Source organism: Mustela putorius, unplaced genomic scaffold (assembly GCF_011764305.1).
Source record: "Mustela putorius furo isolate JIRA1106 unplaced genomic scaffold, ASM1176430v1.1 tig00537227_pilon_pilon_pilon, whole genome shotgun sequence".
Lineage (NCBI taxonomy): Eukaryota > Metazoa > Chordata > Mammalia > Carnivora > Mustelidae > Mustela > Mustela putorius.
The window spans coordinates 38,571,880-38,595,596 of NW_025422368.1; the positions used below are offsets into that span (position 1 = coordinate 38,571,880).

At 37.6% G+C, this 23,717-nt stretch overlaps 1 protein-coding gene and 1 pseudogene across 3 annotated transcripts in view; one reads left to right on the forward strand and one right to left on the reverse strand.

The window, feature by feature from the left end:
- KLRG1 (killer cell lectin like receptor G1) overlaps positions 1 to 23,717 on the reverse strand; it is a 371,299-nt gene that overhangs the window by 157,715 nt on the left and 189,867 nt on the right. The gene's annotated exons all lie outside the window — the stretch shown is intronic.
- LOC101687156 overlaps positions 1 to 23,717 on the forward strand; it is a 48,095-nt pseudogene that overhangs the window by 3,122 nt on the left and 21,256 nt on the right.

Below are 23,717 nucleotides of genomic sequence, written 5' to 3' on the forward strand. Positions count from 1 at the left end.
GTGTGGTGTAAGGAAATGGTCCAATTTCATTTTTTTGCATGTGGCTGTCCAATTATCCCAGCACCATTTATTGAAGAGGCTGTCTTTTTTCCATTGGACATTCTTTCCAGCTTTGTCGAAGATTAGTTGACTGTAGAGTTGAGGGTCTATTTCTGGGCTCTCGATTCTGTTCCATTGATCTATGTGTCTGTTTTTGTGCCAGTACCATGCTGTCTTGATGATGACAGCTTTGTAATAGAGCTTGAAGTTCGGAATTGTGATGCCACCAACGTTGGCTTTCTTTTTCAATATCCCTTTGGCTATTCGAGGTCTTTTCTGGTTCCATATAAATTTTAGAATTATTTGTTCCATTTCTTTGAAAAAGGTGGATGGTACTTTGATAGGAATTGCATTAAATGAGTAGATTGCTTTAGGAAGCATAGACATTTTCACAATATTTATTCTTCCAATCCAGGAGCATGGATCATTTTTCCATTTCTTTGTGTCTTCCTCAATTTCTTTCATGAGTACTTTATAGTTTACTGAGTATAGATTCTGTGCCTCTTTGGTTAGGTTTATTCCTAGGTATCTTATGGTTTTGGGTGCAATTGTAAATGGGATTGACTCCTTAATATCTCTTTCTTCGGTCTTGCTGTTGGTGTAGAGAAATGCAACTGATTTCTGTGCATTGATTTTATATCCTGACACATTACTGAATTCCTGTATAAGTTCTAGCAGTTTTGGAGTGGAGTCTTTTGGGTTTTCCATATATAGTATCATATCATCTGCAAAGAGTGATAATTTGACTTCTTCTTTGCTGATTTGGATGCCTTTAATTTCCTTTTGTTGTCTGATTGCTGAGGCTAGGACCTCTAGTACTATGTTGAATATCAGTGGTGATAATGGACATCCCTGCCGTGTTCCTGACCTTAGCGGAAAAGCTTTCAGTTATTCTCCATTGAGAATGATATTTGCGGTGGGTTTTTCATAGATGGCTTTGATGATATTGAGGTATGTGCCCTCTATCCCTACACTTTGAAGAGTTTTGATCAGGATGGGATGCTGTACTTTCTCAAATGCTTTTTCAGCATCTATTGAGAGTATCATATGGTTCTTGTTCTTTCTTTTACTGATGTGTTGTATCACATTGACTGATTTGCGGATGTTGAACCAATCTTGCAGCCCTGGAATAAATCCCACTTGGTCGTGGTGAATAATCCTTTTAATGTATTGTTGAATCCTATTGGCTAGTATTTTGTTGAGTACTTTCGCATCTGTGTTCATCAAGGATATTGGTCTATAGCTCTCTTTTTTGATGGGATCCTTGTCTGGTTTTGGGATCAAGGTGATGCTGGCCTCATAAAATGAGTTTGGAAGTTTTCCTTCCATTTCTATTTTTTGGAACAGTTTCAGGAGAATAGGAATTAGTTCTTCTTTAAATGTTTGGTAGAATTCCCCCGGGAAGCCGTCTGGCCCTGGGCTTTTGTTTGTTTGGAGATTTTTTAATGACTGTTTCAATCTCCTTACTGGTTATGGGTCTGTTCAGGCTTTCTATTTCTTCCTGGTTCAGTTGTGGTAGTTTATATGTTTCTAGGAATGCATCCATTTCTTCCAGATTGTCAAATTTGTTGGTGTAGAGTTGCTCATAGTATGTTCTTATAATAGTTTGTATTTCTTTGGTGTTAGTTGTGATCTCTCCTCTTTCATTCATGATTTTATTTGGGTCATTTCTCTTTTCTTTTTCATAAGTCGTGCCAGGGGTTTTTCAATTTTATTAATTCTTTCAAAGAACCAGCTCCTACTTTCGTTGATTTGTTCTATTGCTTTTTGGTTTCTATTTCATTGATTTCTGCTCTGATCGTTATGATTTCTCTTCTCCTGCTGGGCTTAGGGTTTCTTTCTTGTTCTTTCTCCAGCTCCTTTAGATGTAGGCTTAGGTTGTGTACCTGAGACCTTTCTTGTTTCTTGAGAAAGGCTTGTACCGCTATATATTTTCCTCTCAGGACTGCCTTTGTTGTGTCCCACAGATTTTGAACCGTTGTATTTTCATTATCATTTGTTTCCATGATTTTTTTCAATTCTTCTTTAACTTCCCGGTTGACCCATTCATTCTTTAGAAGGATGCTGTTTAGTCTCCATGTATTTGGGCTCTTTCCAAACTTCCTTTTGTGGTTGAGTTCTAGCTTTAGGGCATTGTGGTCTGAAAATATGCAGGGAATGATCCCAATCTTTTGATACCAGTTGAGTCCTGATTTAGGACCGAGGATGTGATCTATTCTGGAGAATGTTCCATGTGCACTAGAAAAGCATGTGTATTCTGTTGCTTTGGGATGAAATGTTCTGAATATATCTGTGATGTCCATCTGGTCCAGTGTGTCATTTAAGGCCTTTATTTCCTTGCTGATCTTTTGCTTGGATGATCTGTCCATTTCAGTGAGGGGAGTGTTAAAGTCCCCTACTACTATTGTATTATTGTTGATGTGTTTCTTTGATTTTGTTATTAATTGGTTTATATAGTTGGCTGCTCCCACGTTGGGGGCATAGATATTTAAAATTGTTAGATCTTCTTGTTGGACAGACCCTTTGAGTATGATATAGTGTCCTTCCTCATCTCTTATTATAGTCTTTGGCTTAAAATCTAATTGATCTGATATAAGGATTGCCACTCCTGCTTTCTTCTGATGTCCGTTAGCATGGTAAATTCTTTTCCACCCCCTCACTTTAAATCTGGAGGTGTCTTCGGGCTTAAAATGAGTTTCTTGGAGGCAACATATAGATGGTTTTTTTTTTTTATCCATTCTGATACCCTGTGTCTTTGGACAGGGGCATTTAGCCCATTAACATTCAGGGTACCTATTGAGAGATATGAATTTAGTGCCATTGTATTGCCTGTAAGGTGACTGTTACTGTATATGGTCTCTGTTCCTTTCCGATCTACCACTTGTAGGCTCTCTCTTTGCTTAGAGGACCCCTTTCAATATTTCCTGTAGAGCTGGTTTGGTGTTTGCAAATTCTTTCAGTTTTTGTTTGTCCTGGAAGCTTTTAATCTATCCTTCTATTTTCAATGATAGCCTAGCTGGATATAGTATTCTTGGCTGCATGTTTTTCTCATTTAGTGCTCTGAAAATATCATGCCCGCTGTTTCTGGCCTGCCAGGTCTCTGTGGATAAGTCAGCTGCCAATCTAATATTTTTACCATTGTATGTTACAGACTTCTTTTCCCGGGCTGCTTTCAGGATTTTCTCTTTGTCACTGAGACTTGTAAATTTTACTATTAGGCGACGGGGTGTGGGCCTATTCTTATTGATTTTGAGGGGCGTTCTCTAAACCTCCTGAATTTTGATGCTCGTTCCCTTTGCCATATTGGGGAAATTCTCCCCAATAATTCTCTCCAGTATACCTTCTGCTCCCCTCTCTCTTTCTTCTTCTTCTGGAATCCCAATTATTCTAATGTTGTTTCGTCTTATGGTGTCACTTATCTCTCGAATTCTCGCCTCGTGGTCCAGTAGCTGTTTGTCCCTCTTTTGCTCAGCTTCTTTATTCTCTGTCATTTGGTCTTCTATATCACTAATTCTTTCTTCTGCCTCATTTATCCTAGCAGTCAGAGCCTCCATTTTTGATTGCCCCTCATTAATAGCTTTTTTGATTTCAACTTGGTTAGATTTTAGTTCTTTTATTTCTCCAGAAAGGGCTTTTATATCTCTCAAGAGGGTTTCTCTCATATCTTCCATGCCTTTTTTGAGCCCGGCTAGAACCTTGAGAATTGTCATTCTGAACTCTAGATCTGACATATTACCAATGTCTGTATTGATTAGGTCCCTAGCCTTCGATACTGCCTCTTGTTCTTTTTTTTGTGTTGAATTCTTCCGTCTTGTCATTTTGTCCAGATAAGAGTATATGAAGGAGCAAGTAAAATACTAAAAGGGTGGCAACAACCCCAGGAAAATATGCTTTAACCAAATTAGAAGAGATCCCAAATCATGAGGGGGAAGAAAGGGGATAAAAAGAGGTTTAAAAAGGAATAAAGAAAGAAAAAAGAAAAGAATTTTAAAAAAGGAAACAAATAAGAAAAATATATATATTAGATAAACTAGTTAAAAAACGTTAAAAAAGAAAAAGGTAAAAGTTAAAAAAAATTTTTCCAGAAGGCTAGAAAAAAAAAACAAAAAATGATAAAGAAAAAAATTAAATTAACTGCAATACTAAAAAAAATCACAGGGAAAAAGCCATGAGTTCCGTTCTTTGCTTTCTCCTCCTCTGGAATTCTGCTGCTCTCCTTGGTACTGAAACTGCACTCCTTGGTAGGTGAGCTTGGTCTCGGTTGGATTTCTTTTTGATCTTCTGGGGGAGGGACCTGTTGTAGTGATTCTCAAGTGTCTTTGCTCCAGGCGGAATTGCACCCCCCTTACCAGGGGCCGTGGTGAGTAATCCCCTCGGGTTTGCTTTCAGGAGCTTCTGTTCCCTGAGTGCTTTCCGTAGAGTTCCGGAGGACGGGAATACAAATGGCGGCCTCCCGGTCTCCGGCCTGGAGGAGCCGAGAGCCCAGGGCCCTACTCCTCAGTGCGCCCTCAGAGAACAGTGCCCAGTTACTCCCATCTGCCTGACCTCTGGCCGTGCTCCGAGCTCACCGATCCTGCGACCGGTTCAAGGGAACACCGAGCTGTGAGCTTACTGTCGGCTCTGTCTCTGTAGCCGGCTTTCCTGTTCCAATACCCGCAAGCTCTGCGACACTCAGAAACCCCCGATCCTCTGTGACCCTGCGGGACCTGAGGCCACGCTGACCCCGTGTGGGCTTCGCCCCGGTTTAGCCTCTGGAGCGATGTCCCTCAGCGGAACAGACTTTTAAAAGTCCTGATTTTGTGCACCGTTGCTCCGCTGCTTGCCGGGAGCCGGCCCTTCCACCCGGGGTCTATCTTCCTGTCGCTTTGGATTCACTTCTCCGCTGGTCCTACCTTTCAGTAAGTGGTTGTTTTTCTCTTTCCAGAATTGCTGTTCTTCTTCTCTTCGATCTGCCGATGGATTTTCAGGTGTTTGCAATCTTAAGATAAGCTATCTAGCTGATCTCAGCTAGCTGAAGTAGTCTCAGCCTGCTACTTCTCCGCCATCTTGACTCCTCCCCGCCACACAACTTCTCCCACGTTTTTACAGAGAGACTTCTTTCCATTCCTCCACAACGTATATACTCTGTTAATAGGAGAATGATTTTAGAACAAGAGTTCCTAGTAAACTGTATGGAGATTTGGGTCCCACTGATGTGTGCTCTCACTGATCTCTTTCCCCTATATCTTATATTATTATCTCCAAACATTTCTACAGAAATATTCTACTTACTTAGCACTTTGTGAGGCTGAAAGAGAGACAGAAAACAGTCATGGATGAAGGATTGGGAGGGAGAAGATTGTGTGGCTCCTCAGCAGTGTTCTTTGTTCCGTAGCTCCCAAGGATCTCATCCTCCTTACCGGTGGTATCCCTCACTGTACAAATAAAGGGACCAACATAAGACTTTAGGAAGAGGAACACAGTGCTGGTAAAGAATGCTCAAAGTCTGGTCTTTTCCCAGACAGACAAACCCATCTATAAACCGGGACAGACAGGTATGTTGGGAAATTCCTCTATTTCTCTCAGTCGTGGGCAGTGCTGACAAGGAGAGGACTCCCCTCAGCAGGTTTTGCAGAGTAAACTTGCAAAATCCCCGTGTCTTAGCTTCCTGCCTTATCACTCACGTTCCCTGCTTTATCATGCCTGAGTCTTAGCAGAGAATTTCTTTTTCAGTAAAATTCCATATTGCCTCTGTGGATGAGAAATTTCACCCCCTTGATGAACTGGTAAGTATCTCAAGAGTTATGGTTTTGGTGAGGGGTTGGGTGGGAGTGGTCATCCAAGTGGGAGCAGGAAGGCCCAGGACAAGCAAGAAGACAAAAAACATTCCTTTTGGAACCTGGGCCCCAGCCGCACCACAGATCTAGACCCTTGTGGAAGGCCTAACTGAAGGGTGAGAGATGAGGAAGCTATTTCTCTTGGACAGTAATTAATCATTTGACCATAGATGGATTTATTGCTCTAAACACAATACATTAAACACAATGAAGAGACAAAATTAAAAAGTTAGGCGCTATCCATAGCCATACTCTCAAGGAGCTTATGATTATTTAAAGCATGAAAAGTTTCATTGATTCTGAATATATTTCTCCATCTATCTGTAGTAGACAATATTGTAATAGGGTAGTAAATATGTATATTTTATATATTTTTTCAATAATATATATTAATACATAATGTAGCATAGATATAATATAGAACATACATTATACACAAAGATCTTTTTTTGCTAATCAGGTGTCCCTTCTTCTAACTAGCTTTCAACAAGGCAAAGGAATAAAGCTACTATGAAAACACTGAAAAAATAAAATAAACAACAATTTTTAAATTAGAAAAAATACTCTTGGTTAACTGTTAACCAAATCATTCTAAGAACTCTTCCTATTTTGTCATAATTATAATAACATATCACTCTATTAATATCCATTTCCTAATTTATACAACTAAACAGTATAATCATATTCTTTACCTCAGTACCTAATTACTAGTAAATAATATTAATAAATTAGTAAATATTAAGAAAACTTATTCACCAATATTAAATTAGTTAATATTAAGAAAACTTATTCACCAATAATATTTTTCAAGGAAATGGCAACACAATGATTGTTGTGGAGTCCTTATGCTTTTCTTAGAACTATTTATTGTTGTGGATACTCGTGCTTTTCTTAGAACTATTTCCTGGTTTCCCTAAGTAATTCTAGTTCTCTAATGTTTCAGGTTAAATATTATTATATCTTACTATTTTTCCTAAGTACGCTATTGAATCATGAGTCTGAAATCACAGCCTTGGTGAAATTCCAATCACATCACATCAATTCTTTCCTTTTTTCATATAGATTTCACTGGTATACCTTGAAGTAACCAACAGAAAGAGTCTCATATAAAGAAATCAACACATTTAAAATTAGAAGTTCTGATATTCCTTACAGATGAATTACTATTTAAAAAATCCTTTTATATCTAAAATTTCCTATTCCCAAATGTCAGGTTTATTCTATCTTTCTTCTGTATTTATCTCTTCTGAAGGCAAAGCCAGTTACCAACCCAGAGTCATTTGTTTGGTTCAAAGACTGTCATGGCTACATAATTACTCCACTAGCTCCTTGTTTATCCCTAGGACCCCAAAAGAAATTGAATTTGACAATGGCAGAGTCTCAGGTTGAAGAGTAGCTTCCAACAGCTGGCCTTTCCTCTCTCGTCTGAGCCCATTCAGGGTTCTTACAAGCTGGTGGTATAGAAGAGATCAAGTGAAAGGATAGAGCACCCCTTCACTGTACAAGAATTTGGTATGCATTCTGAAAACTGAAAAAGACATAACTTTTGGGTTCATACCATGCCTTCACTTGGACTTTCTGAATCTCCCAAAGGTATGTTGAACTTGGGTTAGAATCAACTTGAGCAGTCTCTAAAGCCATCATAATTCTGTGCACCAGAAACTCACAAGAGCTTGATTGTCAGTAGCAAGTTATACTTTGCCGAGTATCAAAATTCTTATTGCGGTGGAGCCAACATCCCTTGACAGTGTCATTGAGATCTGCTGTGATTATAAAGTCATTTAAATTTTACATGAATTGTTAAAACCTATCATCTTAAAGTTGGCACCTGAAAAATGGATCTAGGGCACCGAGGTGTCTCAATGTGTTAAGCCTCTGCCTTCAGCTCAGGTCATGATCTCAGGGTCTTGGGATCGAGTCCCACATTGGCTCTCTGCTCAGCAGGGAGCCTGCTTCCCTCTCTCCCTCTCTCTCTCTCTCTCTCTCTCTCTCTGCCTGCCTCTCTGCCCACTTGTGATCTCTGTCTGTCAAATAAATAAAATCTTTTAAAAAGAAAGAAAGAAGAAAGGAGAAAGGAAGGAAGGAAGGAAGGAAGGAAGGAAGGAAGGAAGAAAGATGGATCTAGCATTTCAGGGTATTATTTTGGGAAACATTGTAGACTTGAAATATTTGTATTTCCATTAAATGTTCACCCGTCTCCCTAGTTCCATTATCTCTATCAACAGTGCTTTCCAAGTTCGAGGTCAAAGTTCCAGGTGCCAAAGATAATCAGTATCCTGGATGAAAAGTGAACATATCAGTATGTGGGATGTGAGTTAAATTGCTTTTGTCTGAAATTTCATATTTTGCCTCAATTTTGAGTCATTATATATATATATAATTAGAAGTTAACTTTCTGCAGAATTAAAAATTATTTCAATGACTTATTTCAACTGCTTAATTACTAAGTTTTTCAAATATACAAAGGAATAGAAGACACCCCCCTTCATAATTTTAACAATTGGCATCATTCTATATTTGCTACACTATTTTCTTTGCTTTAATATTTCAGGATAATTTACAAAGATCATGACATTATGCCCTAGATATAGTACTATGTACCGCTAAAAATTACTGACATTTTTCGGGACATGGTCATGATGCCATTATGACACTTTACAACATTAAAAGTAATTTTCCAAAACTAGATTTTATTTTACAATTAAGTTTCCTCAATCTTTCTAAAAATGTGGTTTACCCATTGCTTTCAGTTATTATGACTCAAGTGTACCCTTTTGTTCCAACTCTCTACAATAGAAATTTTCAACAGAATGCAAAAGTTAACAAAATAGTAAAATGAAAATCCACATACCCATCAACCATGATAAAAACTATGAAATTTTGTCAATTTTGGTCCATTTATTCTCCCCCATTCCAATTTTTTTCTCCAATATTTTTTAACAAGCCATGGGAATCTGTAAATATATTAAAGCTTTAAAGGCCCTTACCCTCAGGGTGCCTGGGTGGCTCGGTCCATTAAGCATCTGTCTTCAGCTCAGGTTATGATTCCAGGGACCTGGGATTAAGCCCTGACATGGGCTCCCTACTCATAGGGAGCCTGCTTCTCCCTTTCCCTCTATCTCCTGCTCTGCCTACTTGTATTTCTCTCTCTCTCTCTCTCTCTCTCTCTCTGTCAAACAAATAAATAAGTAAAAACAAAAATCTTTAACCTCCTTTTATCCCCATGATGTTAATTTATTGAAAAGCATAGGTCAGTTGGGCTGCAAAAGCCCCACTTGCTGGATTTGCCTGATTGCCTCCTCATGGTACATTAAATTGATTAATTTTCATTTCTCCTCTGGCCAACTTCAAGAGTAGTATTTTGGAGTATTTTGCATAGATAGGTCATAGATCCTCTTGGTGCAGCATAAAAGAACAGATTTTTTTTTTTTCAAAGACTCCATTCATTTGACACAGAGAGAGAAATCACAAGTAGGCAGAGAGGCAGGCAGAGAAAGAGAGAGGAGGAAGCAGGCTCCCCGCCAAGCAGAGAGCCCAATGCAGGGCTGGATCCCAGGACCCTGGGATCATGACCTGAGCAGAAGGCAGAGACTTTTACACTGAGCCACCCAGGTGCCCCAAGAACAGATTTTTTAAATCTGAAATAATCTCTGTTTTTAATTTTTTGAGAAACCTCCATGCTTTTTTTCATTGTTACTGCACCATTTTACATTTCCATCAACAATGTACATAATAACCAGTATCATAAAGCTTCTCCCTATATTTTTGATAGAAATTTTATAATTTCAAGTCTTACATTTAAGTCTTTAATCTATTTTGAATCAATAATTGTGTATGGTATAATATAAGGGTTTAATTTCATTCTTTTGCTTGTGGGTATCCAGTTTTCCTGACCATTCTGTTGAAGACACTATCCTCACTATTTATTTTTGGCACCCTTTTCAAAGACCAACAGAACATATATATAAATGAATTTATTTCTGTGCTTTGATCCATAAAAAGAGAAAAAGCTTTTCCTTTTTTCGTAAGACTGTTTTGAGGTCCTTTATTATTCTATATGAATTTTAAGATTTTTTTCTCTTCCTGGAAAGAATGCCATTACAATTTTGACCAGGACTGCATTGAATCTGGAGATTGCCTTGGGCAGAATGGATACCTTAATGTTGTCTTCCAATCCATGAGCATAGGATGCCTTTCCATTTATTTGTGACTACTTTCTTTCATTGATGTTTTGTAAGTGTACAAGTCTTTCATCTTCTTGGGTAAGTGTATTACTAAGTCTTTTACTCTTTTTGTTGCTATTATAAATAGGATTGTTTTCTTCATTTCTTTTTCATACAGTCCATTGTTAGTGTACAGAAACATAGCTGGGTTTGTATGTTGATTTTGTATCCTGCAACTTTATCGTATTGGTTTATTAGTTCTAACAGTTTTTGTGTAGTATGATGTCATTAGAAAGGTTTCTGTATATTATATTGTGTCCTCAGCAAATAGTGATAATTTTACTTCTTTTCTGATTTGGGTGACTTATTTTTTTGGTATGCTTTCTATTTTTTTATCTGAGTATCGGTGACACATAATGTGACATTGGTTTCATTTGTACAACATAGGGATCTGACAATTTTATATGTTGTATGTATATATTTTACATTTTATATGTTTTATATGTTATATACTGAGCTCAGTCCAAGTGCAGCTACCATCTGTCACCATATAACATCAATAAAATGTCATTGAATATATTCCTTTTTCTGTGCATTTTACTCCCATGACTTATTCATTCCATAACTGGAAACCTGTGTCTCCCATTTCCTTTCACCCACTTTGTCCATCCCCTCTAGCAATCATCAGTTTGTTCTCTGCATGAAGAAATCTGATTCTGCCTTTTGTTTATTCATTTTTTGTTTTCCAGATTCCATATATAAGTGAAATTATACAGTAATTTTCTCTGTTTATTTCATTTAGCATAATACCCTCCAGATCCAAACATGTTGTTGTAAATGGCAAGACCTCATCCTTTTTTTTTTTATTTCTTTTCAGTATAACAGAACTCATTGTTTATGTACCACACCCTGTGCACCATGCTATACATGCCCTCCTTAACACCCACCACCTGGTTCCCCCAACCTCCCACCCCTCACCCCTTCAAAACCCTCAGTTTGTTTTTCAGAGTCCATAGTCTCTCATGGTTCATCTCCAATTTCATGGTTCATCTTCCAATTTCCCTCAACTCCCTTCTCCTCTCCATCTCCCCATGTCCTCCATGTTATTTATTATGCTACATAAATAAGTGAAACCATATGATAATTGACTCTCTCTGCTTGACTTATTTCACTCAGCATAATCTCTTCCTGTCCCATCCATTTTGAGACAGAAGTTGGGTATTCATCCTTTCTGATGGGAACATAATACTCCATAGTGTATATGGACCACATCTTCCTTATCCATTCGTCTGTTGAGGGGCATCTTGGTTCTTTCCACAGTTTGGTGACCATGGCCATTGCTGCTATAAACATTGGAGTACAGATGGCCCTTCTTTTCACTACATCTGCATCTTTGGGGTGAATACCCAGTAGTTCAATTGCAGGGTCATAGAGAAGCTCTATTTTTAATTTCTTAAGGAATCTCCACACTGTTCTCCAAAGTGGCTGCACCAACTTGCATTCCCTCCAACAGTGTAAGAGGGTTCCCCTTTCTCCACATCCTCTCCAACACATGTTGTTTCCTGTCTTGCTAATTTTGGCCATTCTAACTGGTGTAAGGTGGTATCTCAATGTGATTTTAATTTGAATCTCCCTCATGGCTCATGATGATGAACATTTTTTCATGTGTCTGATAGCCATTTGTATGTCTTCATTGGAGGAGTAAGACCTCATCCTTTTTATGCTTGAGTAGATATATATATATATATATATATATATATATATATATATATATATCACATCTTCTTTGTCCATTCATCAATTTATGGACACTTGTGTTGCTTCCATACCCCATACCTTGATTATTGTAAAAAAATGTTGCAGTAAACACAGTGGTGCATATATCTTTTCAAATTAGTATTTTCATTTTTCTTGGATAAATATCCAGTAGCAGAATTATTGAGTCATATGGTGATTCCATGTTTAATCTTTTGAAAAACCTCCATAATTTTTCACAGTGCTGTACCAATTTACATTCCTACCAATAGTGTACTAGGATTCCTTTTTGTCCACCATCTTTGCTGACATGGGGTATAATATGCTAAATATGTCTCTTAAGTACATGCAGTCTCTAAGGTTGTTCAGTATGTTTCCTTATTGAACTTATGTCTGGATAGTCTATCTATTATTGAAAGTGTGGTACTGAAGTCTCCTGCAATAATTGTATCATTGTCTGTTTCTCCTTTTTGTTCATCATCAACACAGTCAGCAGATACATTGGATTGCCTCCTGTGTGTCAGGCACTCTTCAAAGGCACTTTTTTTTTTTCACTTTAATGTGTTTCTTCTATCTGACATTTAAATTAGAAACTTTGAAAATCTAAGCTTCTTTCTGTTTTTTTAACCCTAACAACAAACGTGAATTGGCCATCTTTAATCTTTGTATTGCAGAGAAGAGAGTTAAGTATCATTGAGAATGGGGAGGAAAAAGATGATGGACTGGTTTTTTCCTATGCTAGACACTGGGGTAGGCTTTCTTCCCTCTGTAAAGGCTCTCTCCCCTCAACACTTAATGAAGACACATACTGTATGTGCTGCAGGCATGAAACTGGGAAACTCACATGTGAATTTGAGTGCACTCCATGAATAAGTTGGGGGAAAGGAAACCAGGATTATTTTCTATGCCAATTAAATCATGTCAGGATTTAAATCACCAGAAGAACCCGTGAGCATTCTTGTAATTAACTGAAATTAAGGCCTGAAATATTCTGAAATATTTTACCAAATTCCACTTCAACCCAGAGCTAAACTTAACCATGGTTGGGATTTTTTCCATAGCCATGTGTGTGTGTTTTTTCTAAGATTTTATATATTTATTTGAAAGAGAGAGAAATTAAGAGAATGAGTGGGAGGAGGGGCAGAGGGAGAAGCAGACTCCCTGTGGAAATTGATCCCAGGACACTGGGATCATGACCTGAGCCACAGGCAGATGTTTAACCAATTGAGCCACCCAGGTGCCCTATAATTTTTTTTTTTATAATTCCTTTCTCTATCAAGCTGGAAAGTAAAACATCAATTATATTTTTGATTTTCCATATTGAAACAATACCAGGAGAGGTTAAATTTAAAAGAAGGTACTAATTAATACTCTCAACAATTAACAATTGTGGGGCACCTGGATGGCTCAGTTGGCTAAGGGTCTGCCTTCAGTTCGGGTCATGATCTCAGGGTCCTGGGATTGAGCCCCACTTCTGGCTTCTAGCTCAGTGGGGATTCTGCTTCTCCCTCTGCTTCTCCCCACTGCTCATGCTCTCTCTTTATCTCAAATTAATAAATAAAATATTTTTTAAAATTAATACCTGTTTGAATTAAACATTAAAGAGTGCTGCCAGCTTTGAATATCAATTATCCCAATATTTATATAGGAAGAGTTTGATATAGAGAATGGACCCCACTATATGCCTTGTTTCCATTCAATACATTAATGTTACCTGTTTTTTCTATTTTTTCTTTTTTTTTTACCTTCCATTTTTATTTATTATTTATTTATTTATTTATTTATTTTTTAATATAATTTTTTATTTTTTATAAACATATATTTTTATCCCCAGGGGTACAGGTCTGTGAATCACCAGGTTTACACACTTCACAGCACTCACCAAAGCACATACCCTCCCCAATGTCCATAATCCCACCCCCTTCTCCCAAACCCCCTCCCCCCAGCAACCCTCAGTTTGTTTTGTGAGATTAAGAATCACTTATGGTTTGTCTCCCTCACAATCCCATCTTCTTTCATTTATACCTCTCGTACCCACTTAAGCCCTCATGTTGCAACACCACTTCCTCATATCAGGGAGATCATATGATAGTTGTCTTTCTCCACCTGACTTATTTCGCTAAGCATGATACGCTCTAGTTCCATCCATGTTGTCGCAAATGGCAAGATTTCATTTCTTTTGATGGCTGCATAGTATTCCATTGTGTATATATACCACATCTTCTTGATCCATTCATCTGTTGATGGACATCTAGGTTCTTTCCATAGTTTGGCTATTGTGGACATTGCTGCTATAAACATTCAAGTACACGTGCCCCTTTGGATCACTACGTTTGTATCTTTAGGGTAAATACCCAATAGTGCAATTGCTGGGTCATAGGGCAGTTCTATTTTCAACATTTTGAGGAACCTCCATGCTGTTTTCCAGAGAGGTTGCACCAGCTTGCATTCCCACCAACAGTGTAGGAGGGTTCCCCTTTCTCCGCATCCTCGCCAGCATCTGTCATTTCCTGACTTGTTGATTTTAGCCATTCTGACTGGTGTGAGGTGATATTGCATTGTGGTTTTGATTTGTATTTCCCTGATGCCGAGTGATATGGAGCACTTTTTCATGTGTCTGTTGGCCATCTGGATGTCTTCTTTGCAGAAATGTCTGTTCATGTCCTCTGCCCATTTCTTGATTGGATTATTTGTTCTTTGGATGTTGAGTTTGCTAAGTTCTTTATAGATTCTGGACACTAGTCCTTTATCTGATATGTCGTTTGCAAATATCTTCTCCCATTCTGTCAGTTGTCTTTTGATTTTGTTAACTGTTTCCTTTTCTGTGCAAAAGCTTTTGATCTTGATGAAATCCCAATAGTTCATTTTTGCCCTTGCTTCCCTTGCCTTTTGCGATGTTCCTAGGAAGATGTTGCTGCGGCTGAGGTCGAAGAGGTTGCTGCCTGTGTTCTCCTCAAGGATTTTGATGGATTCCTTTCGCACATTGAGGTCCTTCATCCATTTTGAGTCTATTTTCGTGTGTGGTGTAAGGAAATGGTCCAATTTCATTTTTCTGCATGTGGCTGTCCAATTTTCCCAGCACCATTTATTGAAGAGGCTGTCTTTTTTCCATTGGACATTCTTTCCTGCTTTGTCGAAGATTAGTTGACCATAGAGTTGAGAGTCTATTTCTGGGCTCTCTCTTCTATTTTCTTTTAATAATGGAATATATAACACATTTCTAGAAGTAGATGAGTGTCTTAAAACATTATAAGTTTATCTGATTTTTCTTTCCTGATATTTTAATTTGTGCATCATTCAGAAAAAGATCTCTACATAATAATATGAGGAAGAGTTTATTATTTACTTCATGAAGACATCACAAAAAAGTAATGCAAGTAACTCAGCCAATAATTAAAAGGAATTTCTTTATAAACTCAATGAATTCACAATTATTTATAATAAAACTATTTTAATCACACATTGTAATTATGTTATTAATTACCAGTTTGTTCTTCATAAGATGTACAGAAAATCCTTGACTCTCTAAGTTAAAAGAACCAAGTCTGTTTACAACTTGTCTAAATTCAACCTTTTCCATTGCTTACTCACATTCTTTTCTAATACTACTCTGCAGGATTTTTTTTGTTTTTTTTGTTTGTTTGTTTTTGTTTTTTTTAAAGATTTTATTTATTTATTTGACAGAGAGAGATCACAAGTAGGCAGAGAGGCAGGCAGAGAGAGAGGAGGAATCAGGCTCCCTGCGGAGCAGAGAGCCTTATGCGGGACTCAAACCCAGGACCCTGAGATCATGACCTGAGCCGAAGGCAGCGGCTTAACCCACTGAGCCACCCAGCTGCCCCACTATACTGCAGTTTTAACATCAGGGTGCAAATTACTAATTTCAGAACTATTTCTGAGTCTGTTTTAAATTCAGAATTCAGATTTTAATGACAAAGCCTTCACCATTTTCATTACTAAAAGGTTACTTTCCTTCCAATATTCTCTGGGGAAAAAAAATCTTCCATAACTTCTCTTTCTATTTCTGTGATGCTTTAATAAATTCTTAACTATTGTTGATCACACCAGACATGGAAATACAAGGATTTATATTACCCTCCTGTGAGGGGCCGCTGGGTGGTTCAGTTGTTAAGCATCTGCCTTCAGCTCAGGTCACATCCTGGGATCCCGGGATCCTGGGATCGAGTCCCATATCTGGCTCTCTGCTCAGTGCTTCTTCCTCTCCCACTCCCCCTGCTTGTGTTCTCTCTCTGTGTGTGTCAAATAAATACATAAAATCTTTTTTTTCAAAATTACCCTCCTGTTAGAGAAAAACTTATTTCCTTTTAAGGGGTCTAAGTTAAAACTTGATCCCTCCAATGGGACAAAAATATGAATGCCATGACACTTCCTTGGTTGTTCTAAGGGCAGGGGGATGGGAAACAGGAGAATTGTTGTTAAATGAGCATAGATTCAGATCTGCAACATGAGAAAGCTTTGGAGATCTAGTCCACAGCAATGTGAATATACTTAACACTACTGAACTGTACACTTTTAAATGGTTAAGTTGATGAATTTTATGTTATATGTGTTTTTACCACCATAGAAAAGACATGTATTTGGGGGGGAAAAGTGAGCTCTATGATTATATCTTACAAATTATAGCTCTGTATTTTAATTGAGAATCACCTCTGGCCTGCAGTCTAAATGAAATGGTTTCCATTCATCATATAGATTTTTATATATATTTACATATTTATATATATATATTTATATAAATTTATATTTTTATGTATCATTACATAAATGACATATATAAGAAGTTCCTTATTCTATAATTTTTAACTGAGTACAGCGGGCTTTATAAAATATTTTGTACATATATACATATGTAGAATAACTTTGAGCTCTTCTTACATAAGTTGGTTACCATCTTAGTTAAGTGGAAAATCAGACACAGCCTTGAGTGTAAGGAACTTTTACTTATTCTACAACTGAAGTTGTAAAGGGACACATTAGCCTATTAATGTCACCAAATAATGAGAATGACATTAAAGAGACCATGCATTGAATATGTCGGTACAGTTCTAAACTGGGTTAAGATCTAGCAACAGTGTTCTGACTCATGACCATCTTGTCTTATTTTCTCCACATCCCCTCAAAAGGCAGTTTTTCCTTATCCTTCCCCGTGAGTTGGACATGGCTCCCGTTGCCCTATTGTTCATCTGTACTGTTTTCCCAGATGGCAAAGTTATTGGAGATTCAGAGAGCTTTGAGATTGAAAATTGCCTAGCCAACAAGGTGAGGCCGATCACAAGTAAATAGTACCATAGGTGTTGTCCATTTACCTGTTGTCCAGAAAATTAAATGAGTTGCCTAAGGGTTCTCAGCAAGTTAGTGGCAGAGCCAAATTTCCAGGCACCTAGCAGAGTACTTTTTCAATTATGCCAAATTGCTACAACATCAAACATAATTCAATCTTGTGTCCATGGTGTGCTACTCCACTAATTCTATTGCTTGATGTATGTATGATGCTAACACTCAGAAGTTCCAAAAACCCGAAGGACAAATGCAAATACCTGGAATCACCTTATAACGAATCAGAGGTAAAGACAGGCCTCTAAAAGTCAAACAAGCTATTTGCCCCTTATGAGTATCAGTTGTGCCTGGAGGATAAGACTGAGCTATTGAATAAACTTTTTCAACAGTGAAGGGCAGAAGGGAAAAGAGGTTCCTGACTTGACACATCAGCAGTCCTAGAAGGCTAAGGTAAAGATGACTCGGGACAGGTGGGTGACTGCAGGATTGTAAAGGTAGAGGTCATGCTGACTGACTTTTCCTTCTATTCTCACAGGTGGACTTGAGCTTCCACCCACCATAGTTTCCCGGCCTCACACGCCCACCTGAGAGTTTGAGCTTCTCCTCAGTCCCTGTGCGCCCTCCATGGTGTGGACAAAAGTGTGCTGTTCGTAAGGCCAGAGGCTGAGATTCCCTGGATTTGGTGAGTTCCTGGCAGTCTTGGCATCAGGAGGGGCCACTGGAGGGGCGGCAGGTGACAGGAGGCAGAAGTCCCTCTTGGGAGTAAAATATAAAAATAGTCACCATTGTCTAATTTTTTATAATTTCTTGAGTTTTCTCACATACATTTTCTCATGCAATCCTCCCTAGATCCTAGGGAGTAACAGACACATTTTAAGATGTGGAAACAAAGAGAATGTTTGAGAGATTTGTGCAAGATTACCCAGAAATAAATGACATAGCTGAGCTTCTGAAACTGCCCAGAAGCTTTGATCTCTTCCCTGACATAACTTCTTTTTTTCTCTAGAGAATCAAATCTAAATCTCAATTACTCATGCTTTACAATGATATTAATTAAAGCGATGTGTTTTACAATTAACCACTTATGGGATTGTCTTATTTAAAAAAGAATTAATACAAGATGGGATCGGGAGGGAGACAAACCATAAGAGATTCTTTTTTTTTTTTAAGATTTTTATTTATTTATTTGACAGACAGATCACAAGTAGGCAGAGAGGCAGGCAGAGAGAGAGGAGGAAGCAGGCTCCCCGCTGAGCAGAGAGCCCAATGCGGGCCTTGATCCCAGGACCCTGTGATCATGACCTGAGCTGAAGGCAGAGGCTTTAACCCACTGAGCCACCCAGGTTCCCCCATAAGAGATTCTTAATCTCACAAAACAAACTGAGGGTTGTGGGTGGGGGGGTGTGAAGAGGTAGGGATAGGGTGGTTGGGTGATGGACATTGGGGAGGGTATATGCTCTAGTGAGTGCTGTGAAATGTGTAAGACTGATGATTCACAGACCTGTACCCCTGGGGCAAGTAATACATTAAATGTTTATAAAAATATTTTTTTTAATTATTAAAAAATTTTTTAAAACAAAAAGGAATTAAAAATGGGACATCTGGGGGACTCCATCAGTTAAGCGCCTGCCTTTGGCTCAGATCATGATCCCAGAGTCCTGGGATGGAGCTCGAATCCTGCTCCTTGCTCAGTGGGGAGCCTGCTTCTCCCTCTTCTTCTGGCTGACCCCCTGTTTGTGCTCTTTCTTGCTCTCTCTCTCTGTCAAATACATCAACAAAAGCTTAAAGAAATAAATAAAAAGGAGAAAAGAATTAATAAGTTCCCAAAGTATTAGATAATATGGATCATATCTAAAAGAAAATCATTTTTGGTCAATGGAGTAAGTAAATTTTTTATAAAATTGATATTTACAGGCAAAAGTCCTGTACCTCCCAGCCAGTCTAATTATTTCTATCCCTAAAATTCTTGTGGTCTATGAAATTGAAAGTGATTCACAAATTATCTTCAACTTAAAAAAAAAATGACCTACTACATCTTTGTCAACAATGATGAGTCACAGCCTAACTAAAATTTTCAGTCTCTTCCTTTTTTTTTTTTCCTAGAACTGTATTAATTCATAGTGATAATATTTGGTGTATCATGCTGATCTTTATTTTCTTCTTCTTCTTCATCATCATCATCATCATCTGGCAGACACACTATGTACTGGGTCTGTTTTAGGAGCTAGGGAAATAGTGGTAAACAATCATAGTCCTTGTCCTTAGAGAGCTGTCATTTTAGAGAAACTGTAATAAGAGATTACATGTGGCTCAGAAAAATAAAAGATGAAAATTAATATTAGGAGAGAGTACTTTCAAACATGAGCCTTTTGAAGAAAAAGCTATTGGCAGGAAGGGAAACTTCAGAAACAACTTCTCTAGCCTAGTCAGAACTAGATTACTCATATTTTGAAAATATTTAGTATGATGCAGGAAAAATGATATGTTATTAGAATTTGATCATTGTCAAAAAGTTATCCCTGGAAAATTCTATAGCTCTCATATGCTTATGCATCAATATTTAAGCAGATCAGCTACCTAACCTGCCCATTTGGGAGTTATTACTTATCAATATTGGAGGATAAGTTGATAATATAGAAGTTCCTTCTGGTTTTGTTCTAGTTTCTACTTCTCAAAATTCATTTATATGTCTCACATTTTCTTTAAATATTTGTTTATTCATTTTGAGAGAGAGAGAGCACTCACATACAACAGGAGGGGCAAAGGGAGAAGGAGAGAGAAAATCTCAAGCAGACTCACTGCTGACACGGAGCCCAACACAGGACTCCATCTTACAATCCTGAGATCATGACCTGAGCCAAATCCAAGAGAAGGATGATTAACCAACCACACCACCCAGGTGCCCCATATGTATTAAATTTTAAGACTGTAAGATAAACATATCAAGAATCACTATCCTGTTTCTAGTTATCAAACTGAACATTCTTCAGAATGGAGTATATAATCAAAATTTTTCTCAACCTTGTCTTTTATTGACATGTCAAAATATCTCCCTATAGCATAATAATTTTTACATAAAAGACATGTTTCTCTGACTAGAGTTCTCTATTTGAATTAGAAGGTAGCATAGGAAGTTGACCTGAAAAGTAGAGAATTTTCTTCCCCGGTGCTTAATAGCTTACTTTTTAAAAAAGATTATTTATTTGAAAGAGAGAGAGAGAGCATGGGGAGGAGCAGAGGGAGAGAATTCAAGTGGACTTCACACTGCACACAGCACCCCACAGAGGGCTCAATCTCACAACTTTGAGGTCATGACCTGAGCTGAAATCAAGAGTCTGATGCTTAACCAACAGAGCCACCCAGGCATCCAAAGGAATGGCTTGTTTTTTTTTTTTATACTCCATATTTATGGTAGCCTGTTCTAAGCAGTTTTTCAGCTTATGTTGATGGAATTCAGTCTACTTTTCAGTATTTTTATGTCTGTCCCATTTTATGTCATTATATAAATTTAATAGTTGCTTCAGTTGCATTACACAGCTTTGTACATTATAGAGGTAAGAAAGGGTTTTGAACTAACTGGAGATTTGGGTTCTTAAAGTTGTGAAAATCCTTAAGTCACCTGCTTTCACCCTATATAGATAATGCATGCTCATTTATGTGACCATTTAGTTCTTCTACTCAAAAACAAAGTAAATAGATAAAGAAGTTTGAAGGGTGTTTATGGTTAGTTTTCTACTGATACAGAGCAACCTTTCCCAAACTTAGTGGTTTAAAACAATAAACAGCTATTATTGTATGCACTTTCTGTGGATTAAGAATCCCAAAGTGACTTATCTGGATGGTACTGCCTTGTGATCTTTCATGTCAGTCCATATGTCAACATGTTAGCTAGTGATTCAATCATCTGAAGGCTTGACTGAGGTTGAAAGTCCACTTCTGAGATGTGTTACTCATATAATTGTCAGGAGGCCTTAATTCCTCACCACACTGGCTCCTCCATAGGGCTGCCTGGGTGTCCCTACACATGGCAGGTGATTTCCTCCAGAACAAGCGATCCAAGAGAAAAGCTAAAGCTGTGATATATTTTATGACACAGCCTTGGAATTTATACACTATCACTTCCACAAAATCTTATTAGTTATAGATGTCAACCCTATTCGTAATGGGAGAAACTACATAAAAGCATGAATACTGTGAAGTAGAGATTTTGGGGGGGCAATTTTGGAGGCTGTCTTCATGGTCTGCCCTTTGACTCCCAGTGATTTATGACCCTTCCACAGGTAAAATACACTCACTTTCCTCCCAAATTCCTAGAAGTGTCATTTCTCAATAGCAATAGCTCAAAGTTTGAATTTCATCATTTAAATTAGGTCCAGGTACAGATGACGTTTCTTGGATGTAGTTCCTCAACTGCAATTCCTCCTGATATGAAGACCTTGAACCAAAGTGAACTTAAGTTATTTACCCCCTTGTATGCATCCAGCATACAGTGGTGGAACTGGCACACTAACATTTCTGTTCAAAGGGGGGAAAAAGTCACATGGGCATAATTGGTCCAAGGCAATTCTAAGATCCAGCCAAAGGTTCAAAGTACTTTGATTAGGATTTGTCTTACTCCAGCTTAGGAAATAAATACCCAGGCCTTTTGGTTCCACTCTACGGATTCTTGGTTCTTTCATTTAAGTCATCCCTATTCAAAAAAAAAGTGGCCCATATTTGTAATTGTGTAGACATTGTTTTATTGAATATAGATCATATATATTCATTTATGTACCTATGTGGTTCTTCTATCCAAGAACAAAGCCATATAGAAATGGAAGGTTAATAGATTGCAATAATTCTACCTAAATTTGTCAGGGTATTAAGTATTCATCAAACACAGAGACAATTTAGATCTCCTTTCTATATTTGATCTAGTTTTACCTATAGATATTATTTCTTTGAAACATTTTCCCAGGTAGGTTTTATATCATTAGAACAACAACAACAAAAAAAAAAAAAAAACACTTAAAAATAAACAAACAAAAATTTTAACTTCTCTCTAAGGTACCAACTACTTGAAGGTACTCAAGAAAGGATTAGTGATGGGGGCATCTGAGGGGCACACTCAGTTAAGCATCCAACTCTTGATTTTGCCTTAGGTCATGAGATACAGTCCCATGTTGGGCTCTGCACTTAGCATAGAATCTGGGGGCGCCTGGGTGGCTCAGTGGGTTGGGCCGCTGCCTTCGGCTCAGGTCATGATCTCAGAGTCCTGGGATCGAGTCCCGCATCGGGCTCTCTGCTCGGCAGAGAGCCTGCTTCCCTCTCTCTCTCTCTCTGGCTGCCTCTCTGTCTACTTGTGATTTCTCTCTGTCAAATTAATAAATAAAATCTAAAAAAAAAAAAAAAAAAAAAAAAAAAAAAAAAAGCATAGAATCTGCTTGGGATTTTCTCTGCTTCTCCCTCTGCCTCTCCTGCATACTCTCTCTCTCTCAAATAAATCAATCTTTTTTAAGAAACAAAAAAGGAAAGAAAGAAAGGATTGATGATGAATCTATTTCTCTCAGTTCCCTGGATATTTCAAGAGAAAAACAGGTACAAGCACTGTCTTTGATCTCTCCACTGTTACAGGTGTATAATCTGCTAAGTGTGAAAGATCTTACTGATTTCCCTAAAAATCTGGACCAGCAGGAAGAAGAACAAGCAAGTCATAGCCATCCTTATGTCCTTCGTAAAGGAGCCATCTATATTCGCTTACCAAGTTATGATGAATGATAGCTTCCTAAAGGTAAAGTCCCTATTATTTATTAATGTACCATCTTATGAAAGTTTTAGTGTTGATAAAACTAAATATATATAGTTTAGAAATTGTTTAGCCTAACAGTTGGTAAGTCAGAGGTCCAGGTACCTCTGACTAGACCTAACCTCTGTCATTTCATTGAAAGATTTTTGCTATATTTAATTTATTTGCAAAAGGCCACATGTAATAAAATCTTAATAAGCCATAAAATTTATAATTTTACCACTCTCTATATATTTATTGAGTTTGTGTATCTCCATGAAATTAATATAACATTAAGGCTATTAGAGTTACATAGGGACATTTCTAAGGAAAATATATTTCATATATTCTAATCAAGTTTACAAATGTATTGAATCACAATTTTTACAGGTATGGGATTAAAGGTGTTCACTAACTCTAAAATCTGAAAACCACGGCCATGTTCAATGATTTACCCACATGTAGGAAGAGAAGGGCAACCACTGATGGCAGGTACAATAACAAGTTGCTTTCAGTTTTTTATTATATCCAACAATATTACTTAGCAAAAAAAAAAAAAAAAAAGGTAAAATGAGATAGATAGTGTAACCATTTTATACATAGAGCAACCAAGGTTCAGATAACATGTTTCTTGCTGAGATCACTTAGCTGGGAAATGGCATATCCAGAACTGACCAGAGTGCTTTAAAGTTGATTCAGATACTTTAGGGCACAAAATCAGATGAAACACAAGATTCTACTATAAGATAAGGAAGGAAAAAATTTACAGAGTAAGGGGAGAATAATTTTAATTATGGAATCAAGAAACATTCTGTTCTGTATCTTAAAGAACAGAAAGGAAGAGAAAAGGGCACCTGGGTAGCTCAGTCTTTCAAGCATCTG